The 11404-nt window shown below is 36.6% G+C and overlaps 1 long non-coding RNA gene across 1 annotated transcript in view; it reads right to left on the bottom strand.

Annotated features, from left to right (window-relative positions):
- Positions 1-10121: 10121 nt before the first annotated feature.
- Positions 10122-11404, bottom strand: part of LOC109247185 (uncharacterized) — a 37867-nt gene continuing 36584 nt past the window's right edge. The window contains exon 3 of the long non-coding RNA XR_002071625.2: positions 10122-10210. This is a non-coding gene — a long non-coding RNA (uncharacterized LOC109247185). The remainder of the gene's footprint in view (positions 10211-11404) is intronic.

The following is an 11404-nucleotide window of genomic DNA, read 5'->3' as shown; positions in this document are numbered from 1 at the left end:
GTGCCTAAGGTCCTTGTTGTTAACAGTACTGAACATTTTGCAAAGTAGTAATCCTGCGATAGTGTATCTCAATGAGGCTCCCAAGTGATTTTAAGAATCTCGTTAATCAAAATAATATTTCTAGGGCCATTTTCTCATGAAAGAAATATAAACTATTTTTCAGAGGTATGGGGTAGAAGAAAAGCTTATCCCTTTTTCTAATTTGCAATCTCTCATGAACTCTTCAAAATCTGAATAGTCCTGATACTCAATGTAATACGGAACTACCTGTGAACTTCGTTTTCGTCTCTGTTGCCCCTGACAGTAGTAATGTAATATTTGGATGTATATTTTTGGTTTAGACTCGTCATAACTCCCCGAATAGTTTTCTGCCATTTGCATCATTTTACCTGTTGTCATTTCACGTGTCTTGTTTAATAATGCTGGCTACTTTTGCGCACATGGAGTCTTGTGTACAACCATATGTAAAACAGACTGAAAACAAAGAATAATTTAATCCAAGTGGTGCAGTCTTAACAGACACCAACTCTTCTTTAACGTTAGCATCTTCTGTAATGTAAGAGAAAGCTTTTGAGAGAATTGGCAGAGGAAGTGCATGTGCATCTATCAAAGGAAAAGTCTTTTAAATCCAACTAGAGAATGATCTCATCACCATTTAACAAGCTGTGTACCATATTCACAAAATAAAGTATAATTTGAACAAAAGAGAGAAAGACAGGACATCTCCAGGGATTTGATATATGAACATACTTTCAGCTTTAGCAAATGAGTGGAAGATATTTTACAAGATTCCCTGGATTGCAACTCGAAGTGTTTGCAAAGGGGCAATCATCAGGATTGAAGCGGCTGGAGGAGGAACTGGTGGGGGCGGGGCCTATTTTTTTCCTCGGACTCAGCTTCTTAATTAGGAGAGATGAATCCTGGAGACAAGCCTGTTTGGCAGCTCAGAGCGGAGGTGAGTACCTGCAGAAAAATAAGCATTGACCTAGAAACAAAAAGAAAAAAACAAGGCCTGTGAGTTGAAGGATTTATTTTAGCTTGACTTCTAATCAAAGTGACTTACTCACCCAAAAGCAGGGAACAAACTGACATTTACATAGTAGACTTGGCATGAGGTACAGAAATAAATTCACATACACATATTCCCAGGTTATAAGTATTCATTTTCCCAGTTCCCTGTATAATACCCTCAGGGAGTTGAATTATAAAACTAAAATAAATACCATCAAAGCCCTACCTTTGAAATTATAAAGGAAATATTCAGTTATGGTTTAGAAAAATGAAAGAGCAAATAGATTGTATCCACATGAATAAAAGTTTATAGTAGGCCCAGAATTACCTGTAGTACAAGACAGATTCAATGAGATTTATGTAATGATATGTTAGCACGGAAAAGTGTCTAGTTCTACAGAGTGGTTATGCTCTTATATAAAATAAATCAACTTTTCATAGAACATACCGGTGTAAGTACGTAAAGAAAATATTTGGTGATCTTGTCGCAGAAGGATCACCGATGGACCCTGTCAGAAATACAGATATGTTATAAATTCAGATGCTATAAATGCAGATATGCAGTCACATTAGGGACCTAATTACTGTGTCAAGGTTTTAAAAATTCATAAGTTTTGCTAAACCTTTTTCACGTTATGAATTAAAAAGTATTTTTAATTGTTAAATTTTAAAACACTCTAAGTAGTTCTGACACAGAGACACATGGCAAAAATTCATGGTACTTTCTTGCAAATGAACAGAAAAATGCTTGCAAAGTAGTTCATCTGTATATAGTAATTAAATTGGTTGATTGCGATGGTGATCTCACAACTTCCATTTCCTGAATGGGTATAGTAATTTAGACCAAAGGTTGTCCTGGTAATAAAGCAAGTATATATGCTGTATCACCAAGATCACTATTTTTCTGCTCTAGTCCATCTCTTCCCTGCAATCTTCTTTCTTACCTACCTTCTCCCAAATACCTCACTTTCTCTCTACTTTTTTTTATTTTCCCGTATTCTTTGGAGAGTGGCATTTTTTCCCCCATTTTCTCCAGAATTTCCCAAGGAAATATGAGAAAGTAGAGATTTAGCATCAGAATTTCCCAAGGAAGTATGAGAAAATAGAGATTTAGTATCAGAAGTTGGAATATCAAATAATGCTAGGTGTTTCTTTATGAGAATTAAAAAACCAAACAGATTTGCTAAAGCTGCTGTCTATAGAGCTGACAGAACCTCGCAGAAGGCAACTATTTATTATTTCATAAAAAATCAGTAACATTCTCCTTATCTCCCCAGTTTCCCAAATTTTAGGCTGTCCACTATAAATGCTGTCTATTTCAGGGGCACCTGGGTGGCTCTGTCAGTTAAGCAGCCGACTTAATTTTGGCTCAGGTCACGATCTCGCGGTTTGTGAGTTTGAGCCCCAAGGGTGGGCCCTGCACTGACAGTGTGGAGCCTGCTTGCAATTCTCTGTCTCCCACTCTTGCTCTCTATTTCTCTCTCTCAAAAATTAGAAACAAACAAACATTAAATAAATGAATAAATGAGATTTCAAAGTGCGTGTCCCCATTTTCATCCTTAGAAATTCATCCAAATAGCTATTGGGAAAATAACCATTACACCCATTAAGAGAATACAGTATGTTTACTTTTATCCCACGTAGTGTATCAGCTAGATGACTCTGCACAGGCCCTGTAGGTTCTGTGACAGTGAGTCATTTGTTAGTCACTTGGGTGCAAAATATTTTTTTGAGGAATTTTGTATGGTTCACAGTGCAGGATAGTCATGCAGGGACAGAAGAAATCAATAATAATGTTTAAGACACTGCTAATGCTAGAAAAGATTAAGTAACAGATATTTTCAAAAGTTTAAAGAAATTAATGTGACACCCCCCCCACTACAGGTGATTATAGTGAATAAAAGAATAAAGTAAACATCACTGGCAATTGTTGCTAAACTCAGGTGTAAATTTGAAGGTCAAAATAGGATTTTATAAAATACTTAATATGTTTAATTTTTTTAATTTTTATTTTTTAAAGTTTTTATTTATTTTGAGAGAGACTAGGGGAGGAGCAGGGAGAGAGAGAGAGAGAGAGAGAGAGAGAGAGAGAATCTCAGGCAGGCTCCATGTTCCCAGTACAGAGCCCAATGACATGGGGCTTGATCTCATGAAATGTGAGATCATGACCTGAGCTTAAATCAACAGTCAGACATTTAACCTACTGAGCCACCCAGGGGATATGTTTAATTTTCTATGTATGCCTAGATGAATTCTTCAGGAAATTTGTTCACCAGAGTAAATTTAAATATCCAGCTCTGAGTTTAAAAAGAATGTTAAGAATGAAAATTGAAAACAAAATATAAATAGAATACAAAACTGATTAAGGAATTATAAATGACTGAGAAAATTGTGACAAAAAACCTAGGAAATATTTCTTCTTCTTCTTCTTCTTCTTCTTCTTCTTCTTCTTCTTCTTCTTCTTCTTCTTCTTTTTCTTCTTCTTCTTTTTTTAAATAAGAGTAGGACATTTCATTCCTGGGTACTTTGATATTTAGACATGAAAATCAGTTTTTCTCATAAGGTGCTGTTTGTTTTTTACAGTAATTATTTTGCTACTTGTCCTTATTGATAGACATAAGTTGGTGATTAATAAATGGGTCCTAATTAGTTTACTACCTAATGTAGAGTAGTGAATAGGTTCAAAGTTTAATGGTCTCCTAACTTCAAAAGACTAATAATGTATTACAGGGCTTTGTGAAATTTTTATGTTATATGTTTTTAAATAAGTCATGAAAATCATCTATGATTTAGTGATCCCTAAAAATCATATGATGTTACCTGGTGCAACAGTCACTCTTGTGGAAAACTAAATTAAAACTGTAGCTAGTGGGAAATTCATATTAGATTGAAATATTTCACTAATATTTATTGTGAACTGTTTAATAAACAATTATTAAATCATGAATGTTTTAAAGGCGTGGTAGTGAGTGTGGATGTTTTCCTCAGTACATATATATCATTGTTGAAATGTGCCAGGTTGTAGCCTCTTGTATATTAGCAGTAGTTGTATGTTTTATTTTATCTAAACTTTCAACTGCATTATTGTTTGAGAAGCAAAGAGCAACTATCTTTCAACTAGTGGGGTTTAAATAATGAAGGGAAATCTCTGAGTCTAATGCTACTTTGTTTGAAATATATCTCTCTCAGATGATGGGTAAGTGTACCAGCTCATCAGGTGCTATTTTTACTTCTGTGCTTCCATGGTAACAAATTATCTTCACCTTAACCAGAATATCTCATACAAAGTCCTCTAAAGTAAATTGATCTGTTGGTAATAACACAGAACCAAATCAAATGATTTATCTTGGGGAGTAAATTAAAAATAGAAACACACACTTTGCCCAGAATCCAGGTAGAAAAAAGATAACTTAAAAAATCTAATAATAGGGGCACCTGGGTGGCTCATTTGGTTGAGCCACTGACTCTTGATTTTGGCTCAGGTCTTGATCCCAGGGTGTGGGAGAGAGCCGTGTGTTGAGTTCCACACTGAGCATGGAGGCTGCTTAAGATTCTCTGTCTCCCCCTCTGCTTCTGCCCCTCTCCTCCCCTCATGTCTCTCTTTTGCTCACTTTAAAATAAATTTTAAAAAGATCTAATAATAAATTAGATTGGTTGATGGCTGAATAGACCTAAATCAGACATTTCAACCTTTCATTTTCTATAGATAACTATTTGTTGCCTATATAGTAAATAAACATATTTATGTTTCTTCAATGTATCTGAATGATGTAGGGACATTACTTTTCATAAAGGCTATATATAAAAAATAGAAATAAATCTAACAACATGCAAAAATTTCTTCATATTTAGAATTAAAGTATAAGAAAATGTTTTATGTGTGGACTTATCATGGCAATTTTTCAAGTTGAGTTCAAAATTAATTCAGATTTTTACAATAATGGGAGCCAAACTCTGTGAATTAAGTTTTAAATCAAATAAAGCAGTAGCAAGGCTGTCCTTTACTTAACATTACTTAATTTTGCTTTAATTTTTATTTTGTAATTTCTGAGAGTTGAGGTGGTAATTTATTTTTTTATTTTACATGTCAAAAATATAAAATTACAGTCTATATTAGTGGTTTTTTAATGTTTGTATGTTATTTAATTATGTATCTATACCTAATTAACTAAACCATTACTCTTCCTTTGGATGTGTAGGCTGTTTCAATATTTTTAACTTACTGACAAGATTGTGATGGCTTCTTCTTGAATATAGCTTATAATTACTAGTTTGCTATTATTTGTATGCCAGGATGTGGGATCTCAGGGTCAGTTTATTTGAACATTTAACAAGTCTTTCCAAATGGTAGTGCAATATACATTTTCAAAGTTGGGAGACAGTGTAAGATGTCTCACAAGTTTAAATGAGCCAACAAGTTCAGAGCAAGGTTTTTGTTCAGTGTGCTGGAGTCCAACTCCTTCATCAAGCTGGGTGCTATATGGTGGGATAAAACATGAAAAAAACTAGATGAACCAGGCTATTCCCCTCCACGGGTGTTCCCTTCAGCATTAGAATGCATACATGTCTAACTTTGGCCACAAGTTTTAGAAAATAAATGATCTTCAGATGGCAGAAGGCTAACCTGGGTAAAATAATTTTAAACTTTTTTTTTTAATGTTTATTTTTTGAGAGAGAGAGAGAGAGACAGAGTGCAAGCAAGGGAGGGACAGAGAGGGAGACACAGAATCTGAAGCAGTCTCTGAGCCGTCAGCACAGAGCCCAATGTGGGGCTGGAACTCATGGACCGTGAGACCATGACCGGAGCCAAAATTGGACGCTCAACCGACTGAGCCACACGGGCACCCCTAACCTGGGTAAAATAATTTTAGAAAAATTAGATCAGAGCCATAATAAAACTGGAACTTCTATGACTTATTCACGGTTAACCAGAAGTAGGTTTGAAGAACCTCGTTTTCCCCGATAGGCATCCTTAGCAATGAGAGATGGTATAAATAATAGTACTCTGAGGCAATAGCACACATGACATGGATTGGACTTTGATCTCTTCAAGTAGTTGTCAATTATAGGGACACGTGAAGAGCTACATGTTATATTTTATTTTACTTTATTTTATTTTATTTTATTTATTAATTTATTTTAACGTACATCCAAGTTAGTTAGCATATAGTGCAACAATGATTTCAGGAGTAGATTCCTTAATGCTCCTTACCCATTTAGCCCATCCCCCCTCCCACAACTCCTCCAGTAACCCTCTGTTTGTTCTCCATCTTTAAGAGTCTCTTATTTTTTTTGTCCTCCTCCCTGTTTTTATATTATTTTTGCTTCCCTTCCATGTGTTCGTCTGTGTCCTAAAGTCCTCATATGAGTGAAGTCCTATGATATTTATCTTTCTCTGACTAATTTTGCTTAGCATAATACCTGCCAGTTCCATCCACATAGTTGCAAATGGAAAGATTTCATTCTTTTTGATTGCTGAGTAATACTCCATTGTATATATATACCACATCTTCTTTATCCATTCATCCATCAATGGACATTTGGTGAAGAGCTACATATTATAAAACCTTCGCAGAAGGAAAAATCCTTAGACTTTCCTATTTTGAAATACTTTTGTATTTATAGAAGAGTTGCATAGATAGTACAGAGGAATCCCATATATCCTTCACCTACTATCTCCTAATGTTAACACCTTACACAACCATGGTACATTTATTGAAATTTAGATGTTAACATTGGTACAGTACTATAAAGGAAATTATAGACTTTTCTCAGACTTCACCAGTTTCTTTCAATGTCGTTTTTCCATTTTAGGATCCAATCCATGATACTATTGTTGCATTTAGTTGTCATGACTCATCTCCTACAAGCTGACTGTTTTTCCAGGTTTTTTCTTGTGCTTCATGACTTGGACACTTTTTGAAGAGCACTGGTCAGATATATTTTCAGATGGCCACCAATCTGCTGTTTTGTCATGATTAGATGAGGTTATGTATTTTGGATAAGAACACCCCCAAGCTGATGTGCCCTTCTTATCGCATCTTTTCAGGAGGTATATGATATCAACATGACTTATTGATGGTGATGTATAACCCTGATCACTTATGTAGGAACTCTTATTTTTAAAGATAATTTTGTTCCAATGGAAACAGTTCATGTTTTATAATGAAGTCATACATTTTAATAATATGAATAGCATTTTAGCTAAAACCACAAATACTTCAGATAGTGATAGTTCTCTACTGTTAATGTACTGTTACCCTATAAGCACTGAAAAAAAATCAGAATAGAATCTACTAAAGGCTGACACATTTATATAACTGCTTATGGTATCTTTTAACTGCCCTATATCTTTTAAGTTTGAAATGTCTCCATAGCCTATTGAATAAAATAACAGTAGAAGTCTACGAGCTGATATGCAGTTAACTGAATTACTAGATTAACTCTTATTCTTCACAGTCTGCAAAAACTACTGATTCCCAGAACATGATGTACATGTACATGGGCTGGCGATAGTACTCTGCTGTACTCATACACTACTTTTTCAACTCATTGAGTTGAATGCTTACTAACGTCTATCTTGTTTATTCCCAACTGAGTTCATGCAATTGAATTTATTATAGTGTTACATAAATTAATTAAATATTCGGTACACATAAGATTTGTGATGAAGGTGATGATTAGAATACAAACAAGGCAACTGAAATAATTTAAAGTTCAGTGTGGATAACTGTAAATGGTAAAATACCTTGTAAATTTTAGAATAATTCTAAGACTTCTAGGAAAATGTGTTCAATTTATATAGATGTATCTTAGAAGAAAGTGGGAAATCATAAGTCAGGTAAAAAAAAGATAAGGAATGCAACTAGTTATCAACAAAAAGGACTTAACCTCTATATCAAAAGATTGGCAGGTGAAAATACATTTAAGTAGTATAACCTCAAATCACTAAAAATTCTTGCCCTGCTTAAGCAAAAGCTAAATATAGAAACATGCTTGAAATAATTAATACTTATTTATTCCCTCATTTACCCACCCATTTCTAAAAAAATTATTACTCATTGTCTGTAACCTGGCACTGTGTTCAACATTAGAAAAAAAAAATGTACTGGCCTGACCAATGTTCACATGAAACACATAGTTTAACTTCAAAAACATGAAATGATATAAGAACAAGGCAAACATAAGGTTTTATAAAAATAATATAGAATAACAAGGGAGAATATAAAGGGATGATGAAATTTACATCGTGGGGTCAAAATGGACTTTCATAGGAAGGCTCATTACATTTGAAACCAAAGGAATTGTATAATGCAATAATGAAGCAGAGAAGCTGAGAAAATAGCAGATAGACCCTGAATGAGAAGAAAACTCGGTACATTTGTGGACTTGGAAAAAGAGTTTTGTACATGAAGTAGTGCTTGGTGAAGATTGGAAGAGTACAACAACAGCAACAACAAAAAACCAAACAAACAAAAACATTGCTTGTGAAGAAATATAGACAACCACTACAGAGGAACAATTGCCCAAGGTAGAGAATGGGGAAGCACTATGAATGAAGGACCGACCACAGAGCATAAGCACCAGGAATGAAACCCAGCCTTTGGTGAAGAATCAAAAGACACTATAGATGGCAATGGAAGAAAGAACACTAAGGACAAAACACTAACCAGGATGCAGAATGAAAAAGCATTGCAGATGGAGCGGTGCCAGTAGTGAAGAATGAAGAGCCTGTGGAAGGAGCAGAGCCTGATGTGAGCAGTGGGAAACCATTACAGATGGAGCTTGTCGTAACAAGTGCCAGAGCACTGCAGGAAAAGAGGTGTCTTTGGAAATAAATTGAAAGTGCTATAGATGAATCACTGCCTGTGATGAAGAATGGAAAGGTGACATGGTGAAAAGCCTGTGGGGAAAAATGGAAGAATCCTAAGTTTGATGCTCTGCATTTGATGAGTACAATGGGCAAAGGGCTACCTGTGGTGATGAATGCAAGAACACTGTGGATAGGACATAAACCCTTATAGGAAAATGACAAATCCAATTACATAAGCTTAAGATGTTCTAGTCATCAATGTACACATTCTAAATGAAATGGGCAGCCAAAACTTATAAAGATTTGAAAAATTTTCAAGAACTGTGTTTCAATATCAGTCTAAGTACCAGGGGTTTCCAGAGTATTAAAGCAATTCTCATAACTCAACATAAAAAATAGGCAAACAAATGTTCTACAAACACTTTACCAAGTGGGAAATCTACATGGCCGTGAAACAAAAAACATTTAGTTTCACTAATAGTAAATGAAACCTAAATGATATAGACAAAAATCACAAATGGCTTACAATACTAAATTATGTCAAGGTTAGGGAGCCACCCTGAACTCTCTTGAACATGCCAGTGAAAGTCTATTTTGAAAAGAATTTGGCTTTAGGTAATAACAGTTGGTTAGTCTCATAAAATCTGCTTATTGCTATCCTGGGCATGTAACCTACAGAAAGTCTCCTAGTTGTGATGAGTGAGCATGGGGCAGGCTAAGGACAGAGTGCAAGCTAGCACACACCCCCTCCCCCCAGGTGGGATGTGTGTGATATCCTTCAGGCACTCTTGGCTGCCCAAGGACAATGGAAAGGAAAGAAAAAAATGACTAACTGATAGAGATCACAGTCATACAGGACATGGATCTCCATCAGTTTGCAAATATCTTAGTAAATTACAAGAAAAAGGCGATCTGTAGCCTACTCTCCAGAAACCTATAGACTCAGTTTCCTGGAGCCCCAACATCACTCCTCATAGTGATACGGGAAACAAAGGCAAGAAGGAAATGGCAGGTAAAATTAAATTTCCTCATAACCTGCAGCCAAATACTTGAGACAAATACAGAGTTTTCCAGGAACCCCCTAGTGTCCTAATGTTAATGTCTTACTAGAGGGAAAACAACCTTAGCTTGACAATAGCAAGGCCTCGGACAGCTTAGGAGTCCTCTTTAGCAGATGAAAGTCCCTCTGGAGGCCTCCCTTTAGACTTTTCCTCCCCAACTTCTTACTATAGAACTAGCCACTCTTCACAACCCCAGTGCAGCTCTTTCTGCCCACGGCCCTGTCCCTGAGATCACCTTTTTGCGTCAAAGATGTCTTCAAGAATTCTTTCTTGGTCGTCGGCTCCAGACCTCCACACCATCACCCGAAAACCTCATCAGTTGTGCCTGAAGAGACATTGGCAGTAATATGCATAGGAACGTTTATTATATTGTAAAGCCCCATCAGTATTAGATCAGGGAAAAAATAATCATGGTGTAATCATAAAATGGAAAAATGCAAAAAAGTCACAATGAACACAACATGCTACATTTGTCAGTGTAGGTGAATACAGTCAATGTTGAGGAGAGGAAGAGAGTCATGAAAGAAAGCTTACAGATGAACAGTTTCCCAAAAGGCATTGTGAGGAGTCCGTGGACTCTTTCCCCAGGCAGCCATGACTCATGAAAATGAAACAATTATCTAAAGTCTCTGGAAATCGTCCTACGGGCATGCAGCACAAGTGGAAACATTTATTTATTCGAGAACATCTACTAAATTTCGGGACGAATGGCAAGTGCGCGGCACTTGTCACACCCACTCCCACCCTACGTGCCCCCTCCCCAGTCAGCACTCTGGATGGCTGTGGCAAAGAATATAGAGCTTCGCTTCCCCAGCTCTCCTTCAGTGAGTGTGGTATCTCTCCCAGCTGTCAGCTTTTTTTCATCCTCCTCCAGCCCTGAGAGTTCAGGGCATTCACCTAGCCCACACTTGTAGTTTGGAAGTTCTACCCCAGTCATGGAAGGTTGAAAATACTGAGATCCCATTCACCCTTGCCCTAGCTTGCTTGTATGACAGAGGTTCCACACCAGAAGAGACTAGAGGCTACCTCCTCTGCCTGCACCCAGCCCCCGGCTCTTAAAGCAGGGTGTCATTCAAGGAGAAGCAGGCAGCTGTTTGCATCTCCAGCTTCGGAGCAGTGATGCAGAAATTTAGCCCAGGGGGAGAGCCTGGCTATAAGAACAGAGAGCTCTGAAGCTCTCCGCAAGTTCACTGACTTTATTTTTTAAGCAATTATAGGAACCTGGTAGCTCCATGAGAGTAACAAACTAAACTGTAGGCCAGTTAATATACAAGAAAGAATCAGGGAGAGATACAGCTAAGAAGAGCCCTCCTGTAGTCACAACAAATTTTGAAGATTTGCCTCAAAACTACCCCTGAAAAGGTGCCTTAATTTAATTGGATCACAATGTGCTGCAATTTATGCCCCTAGGACATTGTCAAAACAATAGTGCAATGAGCAAGCAATTAATGGAACCTAACTATTTGGTACCAAGAAAGGCCTACAGCTTAACAGATCCCATAAAGAGGCAGACCAAGAT

This window comes from Panthera pardus, unplaced genomic scaffold, assembly GCF_024362965.1.
Source record: "Panthera pardus isolate Hobbes unplaced genomic scaffold, ASM2436296v1 HiC_scaffold_1, whole genome shotgun sequence".
Classification (NCBI taxonomy): Eukaryota; Metazoa; Chordata; class Mammalia; order Carnivora; family Felidae; genus Panthera; species Panthera pardus.
The sequence above is the reverse complement of the archived record's forward strand: the minus strand, read 5'-3'. Positions and strand labels throughout refer to the sequence as shown.